The sequence below is a fragment of the Uloborus diversus genome, chromosome 9 (assembly GCF_026930045.1).
Source record: "Uloborus diversus isolate 005 chromosome 9, Udiv.v.3.1, whole genome shotgun sequence".
NCBI lineage: Eukaryota > Metazoa > Arthropoda > Arachnida > Araneae > Uloboridae > Uloborus > Uloborus diversus.
This window is the reverse complement of record NC_072739.1, coordinates 52187426-52198709: the sequence shown is the minus strand read 5'-3', so window position 1 is coordinate 52198709 and position 11284 is coordinate 52187426.

Sequence of the window (11284 nt, the reverse complement as noted above, 5' to 3'; positions counted from 1 at the left end):
CCTTTCAACCTCGGTCTATCAGCACGGGACAGAAATGTTTCTTGCAGACAAAATATGGCCGTTTGGTGATATTCGACAAGATCTTTTATGTCTGTGACATTATGCGAGTAACTCTGACAATTCCAAGAAACAATGCTCAGGGCTATGAAGAGAAAAGGAAGGAGAAACGGCCAGAAGAAGAGAAAGCAACTCAAGAGGGAGGATTGTCCGTCCACCCTTCATCGTCGGATGGCGGAAGATCTTCAAAATCGACATCCTCGTCCTCTTCTTGGGGGGGGGGGGAGGTTGTGGAAGTTTTTCAATTTTGGACTTGGTTAATTTTACTTTCTTGCTAGAAAGTAAAAAGTCCTCTTTTTTAAAATTATAAAATTTTGGGGGCCTCTGTTTAGAGGCTACCCCTATTTTTGCGCGCGTTTGAATAATTTTCTTTTTTTTCACAGTTGTCTTTTGTTTTTGATCAATTGTCTTGTTCGAAATTAATGTAGATGAGTTACTTGTACTTGGGATTTGTGTACTTTGTACTTGAATTTCATTATTATTTTTTTGTGGAGGCTTAGGAGTATTGAGCTGTTTATTTTTTGATTTAGGAGAGTTAGTTGATTTAGTGCTGGTTATTGTAATGATTTGAGGATCTGTTTGTGTATCGGTGGAATTGAATACTTTTCTTACTGCTGCAGCATATGAAAGTCCAGATAAAGGTGTACGAGACTGAACTATTTTTCGTGCGTCTGGGTATGATATATTCTGAGTAGTTTTGATAACCTGTATTTCTTTTTCGGAGAGCCATTTAGGGCATTTTCTTGAGTAAGAGGGGTGGTCTCCTTTGCAATTGACAAATTTATATTCCTTTTTGCATTCATTGCTGTCGTGGCCGGGCTCAGCGCACGTGGCACAAGTTTCTGTACCACGGCATGACAGCTTGGAATGTCCAAAGCGCTGGCACTTAAAGCACCGTAGCGGGTTAGGAATGTAAGGTCTTACAGGACATGAGAGGAAACCAGCTTTGACACGTGAAGGGAGGATAGGCATACTAAAGGTCAGAATGATATGTTTTGTATTGTGCATTACGCCATTGCGTTTGATAGTGATCCTCTTCACTCCACTTACGTGTTGATCTTTCATTTCTTCTAGAATTTCCTCCTCTGGTGTAAATAGAAGGTCTGGCTCAGAAATGATTCCCCGAGAAATGTTTAATGTTGAGTGTGCTGAAACTGTACAAAGGTATGAACCTAATTGTTTGATAGCTTGGAGAGATTGAACTTGTTTAAGGTGCTTAATTTTAACTAGTAATTCGCCAGTACGTGTTTTTTTTACAGATTGAAATTCACCGATAAGATTTACCAAAGCTTTGTTTATTAGAAATGGGGAAACAGCAGTAAATGAGAGATTTTCGGTTCTTTTTATAACAAAAAATTTAGCGGTGGTTAGCGATTCTTTCTGACGATCCCCACTACGGGGAGAGGTATTCTTTATGTTATCATCCATAAATTAACCTGAGAAGTGAGGGGAAAAAATGGGATCTAGCCCCTGTGAGCCCCCCTGCACAGGGGTAAGGCTTTTACACCAGGGTTCGCCTGCTATCCCTGACGTGAACCGTTTGAGGCACCGACTACCCCCGGTACCACGCAGCCATCGGCGCGGTAGAGACACCTTAGCTTAAGGTGTTTTGTCCGAATTTGGTAAGTGTGATAAGGGAAGAAAGGGAACAAAAGTCCCTTCCCGCCGATATTCTGTTAGAGCAACTGGGGGTTCACCACTCCTCCCAAGAGCTCGCCCCGAACTCGCCACACCGCAAGCCCCCCACCACGACAAGGTAAACGGACACGGGGGGGGGGAAGTAATTTTGAACCACAATAGATGTTGCTCCTTCCAGACCAACCATTCTCTCACTTTCATTCTGTAAAATTTTACATTTTACACGGGGCACTTGTGTACCAATGGCACTGGGTCAGGCATATCGCTATTCTGCACTCGTTTTAAACCAAGCGGCAGGGGCACATTTCTTTCTACAAGGGATTCTAAAGACCATTAATGAATGGCCTAGGCCAGTGGTTGGAAAAACTACGTTTCATTTTGTAGGGAACTACGACTACTTTGTTACAAATGTCGGTAACTACTACTTTTTTAAAATGTAGCAACTACAAAATACTTTTGAAATGTAGTTGCTACTTTTCAAAAAATAAGTAAATAATGAAAGAGCATACATGCTAGGGTGTCCCGATCGAAAGTTGATTTTTCAAGTCGCAGACCTTCTTATATTTTTCTTTTTATGCGTCAAAACAATTGTGAAAAAAAGTTTTATAATTTGAGCAACGGCAACCCGTGCCTACTTGCGTTTGAAAGTTTTAACCAGCACTTGTATGCTAGGCCAAATCAAAGAAAAAATTTTTTTAGAAACTCGAAATTTCTGTTAATCCCACACTTGACTTAAAATTTAATTTTCGTCCAAAAATTGATTTTTTTTCTATTTATTTTTTAAAAAAATATGCATAATTTTAAACGAACTATCATGTTTCACATCAATTAAACATCACATGTTCAGATCAGCATTTGCAAATGAATAATAAATAAATAATAAATTTAAAATGAAAAATTTAACTAATATTAATCTTGAAAAAAAAAAAAAATCCACATCTTTGAGCACTATGTGGGAGACTGAAATATTGCAGGAAAGCAAAAATTTATTTAACACTTATTTCCTACATCACTGTTAATATTTTTCAACTTGATAATTTCGTAAAAATGCCCTTAAATTTTTAAAAATGTGTATCGAAAAAAAAATCAATTTTTTGAAGAAAGTTATTAATTTTAGGCGAAGTGTGGAATACCTAAATGTTTCTGTGGTGCATATGGAGTATAGGGGCAAACGCTAGCAATTTCAAATTTCTAAAAAAATACAGGATGTTCGAAAAGTCCTTGACACATTTCAAAAATTCACAGAAAACCAACAAATTGTCGTATGAATTTGCGGTTTGCACCTTAATACTTCACAGGTTCAAAAGATTTTATGACATCGAGAAAAAAAATGAAAGGGGGGGGGGAAGAAAAAAGGCATTTCGCAGCTTTTAAATCGTTTTTGTTGACATGAGAAAACTCAAAAAGGAATCAAAATTACTAAACGAAGAATTACAATCATATACTGACACCCTGGCTGCAAAATGCCTTTTTTTCTCCTTTCTTTTCTCTTTTTTTTATTATAAGGCCAAATTAACCTGTCTTTCCACCGGACCCTGACCCGGGGTCCGTTTTTTCTCTCTCTCTTCCTCTCTCTCTTCAAAAGCAGATTTTTTTTTCTTATTCGTAAAAGGTAGTTGATCAAAAACCATAAGGCAACGTGGAGTCATCTTCTTGAATTGCCCTTTTGTCGTAGGTAATTCTGTATAATTTTTTCTCCTCTTTATTTATTACTTTCCTTCTCTTATGGTCTCTGCAAATCACTGAGCTGGTTTCGATCAAAATGGATGTTGCTTTCTCTTCGCAGATCATTTCTTTAATGGTGTTGAAGTTCAGCAGTCTTAAGTCTTTGAAATTCACGGTAAACCCACGCACGGACTTTGCATACAGTCTTTCCAGATGTCGTTTGATTTGCATAATTCTTCGGACCTCCTACAATTAAAAACAAAAAATAAATACAAAGTGATAACATATCATAATAGAGCTTGAAGCTCCTTAAAATAACACGTACCAGAAACAAACGTTGTTATTGTTTTTCAATTTAATTCGTCTGTTAGTTCACCTAAAATGTTTCCCAGAGGAAGGTCGTTTGTGTCATGGCTGGAATAAAAAATAGAGTGTGTCGTGATAAAGAACTGCATCACTAAGTTTCTCCATCTCTGAATACAATTTGATACGTCCCCACGCAGTTGTGAAGGCTGCCAGAAATATATTTGTTGTAGTATCCTGTGGTATAAAGTCCTTCTCTGTTTCCCAATGCAGCGCAGCAATTTCCGGGGTAGGGAAATACACATCTTTTATCTAAAAAGTACAGAACAAAAAAATAAATACACACACACACAAGAAAAAATATATTTATTTAGTTCAAAAAAGTTTAAAAAGCATTAATATGAACTTAAATTTTTTGTGCTGTCAGCGAACATCTTATTAAATTCTGGCAACGAATTCATGTACTTCATTTGACTTTTATTGATATTCATGCGCCAACTATTAAAGAAACGTAATTTTAAATTTTATTTTATGATTATTATTTTCAACTTTTTTTGCTATTTTTTGAAAGGAATGATTTGGAAAAAGAAAATAATATATTTACCGCTCCCAAAAACTATTCATAGCCAATTTGGCAACCTGACACTTTCCTGCATTTTTTCCTACTTTATTGGTATCCAATTTGACACCCTCTTATTGCTCATAGTCGAAAATATATTTTCCCCGTTCTTCTGCATTAACACTCCACTGGCCAGCCATTGCGCTCCTGCTTTATCTTGAGGAACAGATCAATGTAAGGGTTGATCAACGAAAGAGGGACGTATCCGACTGTTTGAAATGAGAGACTTCGTATATCTTAAAACAAAAATACAAAATAAATGTAACAGGTATGAAACTTTTTAAAATAAATGAATAACTAAATAAAAATACATTTTAAAAAAGAAAATACTATAATATGAAGAAAAAAATATATGTTTGAAACTAAATGCACATACGATAGTTACTTCATATCCCTTTTTTTTGGTTAGTTTTAGTTCTTCCGTGGTCTGAGTGCCAATGAATGCCTTTTCATTTTCCGAATGTTTGCAAGAAGCTTGCTCCATATTTTGGGTACATGTTCTGCATAAAGGGAATATCAATTTATTGTTGCACCTAACGGGAAGCACAGGAAGGCCTAGTCGGCGTGGAGGAAGGACTCTGCATTTTACTAGGCCAAAATAATCATCCACTCGTCCAAACCCATCACTGATTATTTCTGGATGACCGATTGGGTATGGGCAATACTTATTCTCCTAACAAAAATAAATATATATATATCTCATCAAAAACAACCCTGTTGTAAAAATTCCCCCCCCCCCCCCCAAGAAAACCTTCAACTTTTCCACACAAAAAAGAAAACCTGCATCCTAAACCCAAAAACCCTCAGCCATAAAAATTTATGATATCTAGTTTGCCCGCCAAGTATCTGCCAAACTATCATCTTCCCTCTTCTCCTTTTTCATCACAGCTACTTCCATTAGAACCTCCTCCCACCTTCAATTCCTCAGAAATATGGATAGATCTTTTTAATTGTTTATCTTGTTCGGCGGGAAGCTTTTCAAAGTGAAGTGGTTGCTCGGTGAGCAAAAAGCTTCTCGCCGAACAAGATAAACAATTAAAAAGATCTATCCATATTTCTGAGGAATTGAAGGTGGGAGGAGGTTCTAATGGAAGTAGCTGTGATGAAAAAGGAGAAGAGGGAAGATGATAGTTTGGCAGATACTTGGTGGGCAAACTAGATATCATAAATTTTTATGACTGAGGGTTTTTGGGTTTAGGATGCAGGTTTTCTTTTTTTGTGCGGAAAAGTTGAAGGTTTTCTTGGGGGGGAAATTTTTACAACAGGGTTGTTTTTGATGAGATATCAGATCTTTTTGCATTGATATTATTACTTTGTTTGTATTTTTAGAATTGAGAACTTCAAGTCAGAAAATTTTCAGTTGAAACAACGCTGTTTTGAGTTTTTAAGGAACAATAATGGCTAGCCTAATTTTACGTCAAGTTATTTTCTGACTATTAAGATTCTATGTTCATTTTGCGAGAATTGGACGGTTTAAATTTTATTGCAATTCTTATATCCTCTCTGTTGCAAAGAAAACTTCTTGAATAATAAAAGACTATATTTTAAATTATATTGTTTTCAAGTATTTTACAACTTCGCAATAAATTATACTAGTTTTTTTATTTGACAGACTATTCAGCATTTTCATGAAGGTTTCTTTAAATGTGTTACAGCTTGAGGGCTATTTTAATCTAGCTTTTCACTTTCTTGTTTAATTACATTTTTTCTTAAATCGTGGATTATTTTACGTTTTATGGGATAATTTTAATTGTTTGGTGATTTATCTTTTTCTTGATAGAAGTCTTTGTCTTGTTTAATACCTAGTTTTGTTTAAAAGTTCATTTAAAAAACGAAATAACGCATGTTATCACAAGCAAAAAAAAATAAATAAATAAAATAAGCCATTAAATATTTTAAATTTGAATGTGTCAGAAGATCTATACAACTTTATTCGATATCAAATCGCGGATATCCCAAAATTGCCATAGCGAAAGCGCATGTTGTGCGCGGACTAAGCTCATTGAAAGTCTTGCTTAAATTAATTGCAAAAATTTTTTCAGCTAACAAATTACTTCAAAGCACGGATATCCACACACGTATTTCATATATTTTCAATTCATTATGTGTTGTTTGTGAAAAATCCCATAATTTAGAAAATAAGCAAACCAATAAAAAAGTGCTATTTTTCGCTTTCAATTAAAAAGTTATATGTGCCGTATTCATATGCGTACAGTTTCATATAATTTGTCACGTAAAATATTGTAATGGTTTAACCCCAGTTTCGCGCCGACATTTAAAATTTCTTCCCTTCATAAAAACTGAAAAACAGGGGGAAGGAAATTTCGTATCGGCAAAACTTTGGGGGGGGGGGGGGGGGGGACAGCATTCTAATCTCATTCATTAATTTGTTTCTCTGCTTAAGTATAAACAAACAACATAGCTCATTACGCTTTCTGTTTTCAGATTCTAAGTCTGCGAGCATGCGCAGTCGCTGTGGCAAATTTGTGATATCCGCGATTTAACGTCTAGTTGCAACTGTTGGATATGTTTTAGTCTTGATTGAATTTCGTTTCCTAAGACAACTTCGGAATAACTGTTAGATCTGTTCTAACCTTGCAATTGCAGTCCGAGATAAACAAACCCTATGAGCTGAGAGTAAGTACATGATAATTTAGGGAAAATTAGTGATTTTCAAACTTCAGTTACTCCGGCCCATGATGTCCCTGGGGGTTGAATTTTTGTATATGTACTCAATGGCCCCCCAAGAATATGTATACAAAAAATCATTACCGTAGCCCCCTGGGGGGGCTGTGATAGAACCCCGGGAAGGTACAATTTGGGGGGTAAAAACGAGGGGGGAAGGGGAGGGGGGGTCAAATGGCACAAAAGGCACATCAGTAGGGCATAAGGAATGCGTGTGCGAAATTTCAGCTTTTTTCCTTTTTTCGTCTGGGCTGTAGCCCTGTCAAAGAAAGCGAAAACTTTTTTGAACAGCGATTTTATAACTTTAATACCTCCTCCCCCTGAAGGTTCAGGGGATTGTATTTTGGTTTACGGCGTCAGGGGCCACTAGAGATTGAGTGTACCAAAAATCAACTCCGGGGGTCTTCATGGGGCTGAGATACAGAGGGGTGAAAAACCCAAAAAACCTGAATTCGTTCTGTCGTGTAATCTTGTCTTGGTCGCTTTTATTTCCTTTCGTCTTTGGCGGTGGATTTGCTTCTGTTGGCTGCTGACGTTTGGTTTCCTTGGCGGGGCGGGGCGCTCCTGCGCCCCGTAATATATATATATATATATATATATATATATATAATATTGGTCAATACATGTATCAAAAACAGCTTGTTTTTCTAAAAGGAGAAAAAATATTTGTTAGGAGAAAAAATGAATAAAAAACAGTTACCCATGGATACAAGGAGGTGAAGTCTACATATTTGATGGTTCCAGTGGCAAATACTTTTACTGCATTAGTCCTACCTCCAAAAAAAGCATCTCTAGGCTGCAATCTGTCCTGAAGCTCATGAGTACTCAAGAAATCTTGCAATTTCTTGCATTCCTTTTTCATTTTCTGGAATTCATGCTCCCAGATTTCAACGACTTCGTAGCCTAGTGCTCTCAAGTGCTTGCTGGTTTCATCAGTTTTCGGACGCAGTGTAGCCATAGTTACTCCCTTTAGTTGATTTGATGCATCCTAGTCAAAGCAAACGGGGCATCCATGAAAGAAGCAACCCTGTTATATGAAGAATAAGTAAATAAATGCATACATATTTTTTGAATGTTGAAAAAAAGAAACAAACTTACATGGTACTGGAAAACAGTATTTGTTTCCCTGCAGAATCCAACAACAGATATCCCATAGATTTTTTGCTTCTCCGCGGCCGTTTAGTACATGCTCAATCTTGATGTTGTTCTCCTTTGACACGAAATCCAACCATCTAATACAGTCTGGGCTGAAATATGTTCGGTTTATGTAATCGCGAACAGGAACCATGGCTATTTTCTCTGGCTTGATATGTTGCGTATCTATAAACAGCCGTGCAGGCAGATGCGATAGTCACATAACTAGAAAAAAAAAAAGGATTATGTAGAATTTTATTTTAACGGCGCATTATTATTAAAAATAGAATGAAGGGAAATTAAAAAAATGAAAATAGATACACAAAAAAAAAAAAAAAGAAAGAAATATTTACCAAAACAGATCCACTCCGGTTATCTCAAGAAATTGACCCCTGAATTTCACACAGCATTTCCGTAGTATATCTACATCCGACCTGAAAATAGTAAAGAAATCATGAGCTTTTTTTTTTTTTTAAGAAAAGATTTTTGTATCGCTTTACAAAAAGGAAAAAATAACAGTCACATACTTACAATATTCAGAAATCTCCTTTTGAAAAACAAATGTGTCATTTTTATGTTCTTCATACCATCTAAAAAACTCATTTCTGCTTTCAACGGACACAGTGTCAGGGCATAAAAATGCAGTATGTGGCAGTGGGCCTTCGTAACTTTGATTTTCTTCTGTGTTGAACAGATGAGCAAAAAAGCCTTTTTTTAGTTCTTTCTCATCAAAGCAAGCTGGGAGTTTCAATAGAGCCATGGGTAAAAAATTGTAAGAGTCAATGACTAATATTTAAGCTTCTGTGCAAAATTGCCATAACTTTAGTTCCATTGAGTATAATTTCTGGAGGAGTACCCTGCTCTAAAAACCATGCCATCAGAAACTGACCATCAAATCTTGGAGGGGAAAAAACAAGTCTAAACATAAAGAATGTGTGAGGAAAATAAAAGGTTTTTGAAAAAAAGGAAAAATACCCCTTCATGTTGTGAGCAACAGCTGTGAAACCCTTGTGCTGCGGAGAAAACAACCATGCGCAGAAAACACAACTGTATATACAATATTAAAAATATAAATTAAAACATTTACTCGTATGTAATAACAGTAGACATGAATGCTTCTAAGTAAAATTTTCATTTAGAGCTTTTTTTTTTTTCTCTTGGTAATATTTATGTACTCTCCTCCAACAACAGTAAAATAGCATAATTAAAAATCTAAAATATACATAACAGGGATTTTTTTTAATTTTTCAATTTCTCCAATTTTTTCTCTTCTTGGGGAGTATTTTTTGAATAGTTCTATTCAAAAATTTTAATTTTTTATATAACATTGCCGTGGTAAATAACAATGGAAAAAAGTCCCAGTTATTGTAGTACTCTGGGCAATCAAACCATTTATATTTAACACTACGCATCTCAGGAACTATTTTTTTCTTTATCCCCGGTTTTAACGAAATTTCGGGAAACATTTTTTTGAAAATGTTACCGAAAATCAACACTGTGTCAAGTAGCGACTGCGTGGGGTACTTAAGACCATGTTTCACCCATTCATATTGTAAACAGTCTATCAACATTGTGTTTTTGTCCAGTTTCTTATCAGTCGTAAGTATTGCCATGCAGTACTTGCACTCAAATTTTCGCAAATACTTTTTTGCTAAATACCCCCCAATGTAAGCAAAAATGTGTTCCGACTATACTGTGTGTTTTGTGAACACTGCTGGAATAATGACTGCTTCTAGCTCCTCTCCGTCGATCATTGATATATTTTCTGGTTCTGGTTCAAAATCGGCAGCATCTAAAATTTCAACCGGGAGCAATGTTGTACAGCCGTCGGGTTCAGTTTGTATTGCCGCAAAGTTTAATTGAAAAATCGGCAAGTAACAAGCGGCCGCTTTGTAAAAATTTCAAGGGTTCTGGATGTTCGTTATTTCCCCCTTTTTCTGCGAATCTGAAAGTAAATATCATTATATACACGAAAAAACTAATTATATGTCACATATAATAATGGGATAATTTCCAAAAATTTAAAAGTATTTTTTTCAGAAAGAGCATGTTATAAAAAAAAACGTAGGATCTGCCCAGTTTTTAAATAATTTGCTTAAGTTTAATATTTAAAAAAAAAAAAAAAAATACTTAAATCGGTGCGCTTTCACAGCCGATAAAATGCCATGCTTCCTCCGGACACCTAACCATTACTCGTGGGTCAATGCAGGTTGCGTGTCTTATAACTTTATAATTCAATGGACATTTCAGCTTAAAATGTTTTATCATAGTTAAATATTGTTTTCGAGCATCTTGCCTGAGTGTAAAAACATCTTGGTCAGCAATAATCTTCTTTTTAACCTTCTCTCTTATTAACAGTTCAGTCGGAAACCCTAAATATATTTTGCTTTTGTCATTATATAACTTAGAATCATAGAAATTGAATTTACATAGACTTTCAGGTGTCTCTATGACTTCATTTTCTAGCTTCAAAATTTTAAAATGTTGAATTCAGTCATTTACAAGTTTCAATGCATCAGTGGCAAAAAATAGAAGTAAAGGTTTATCACTTTGATACTGTTCTAAAAATGGTTACAGCATTTTTCACAATGATACAAAAAAAATGTAATTTGATCAAAAATATTTTATCTTTTGTTGATTCCACAACTCCGTTATAAGACTTAGAAGTAATCTTCGATAATTGCCCTGTCTCAATTTTTTTTACAAACATTAAGATGTCACCCCATACTTCAATGGCTCTTTCAGCTGCAGGTACATTCTCCAACCACCTGTAGCTGCAAAATTTTAATTCAAATTTTTTCACCGATGACACTTTTAAAAAATCCTCCCGTCTTGCTAGACAATCTATAAAAATATAATACAAACTTGAAAGAAAAGATGTTACATCCCATCTACTGGCTGAAATTCCACGCCTAAATGCATTGTTTAAGATATGGTGACCACAAGAACCTAGAGTCAAACATTGCACTCCAAATTCTCTGGAAAGGTTGTCATGTAAACTGCGGCAAAATTTCCAGTTTACAGAGTACCTATGTACTAATACCGTCCATGGATATTTGCTAAACCTTGGATAAATCTAATTTTGGGACACATTCCAAGACGACTGAAAGAAGATCTTCACTTGTGGAGTGCCCAATGAATGCTTATGTGAGATATTTCGTTCTGACTTTTGATTCTTCCTTG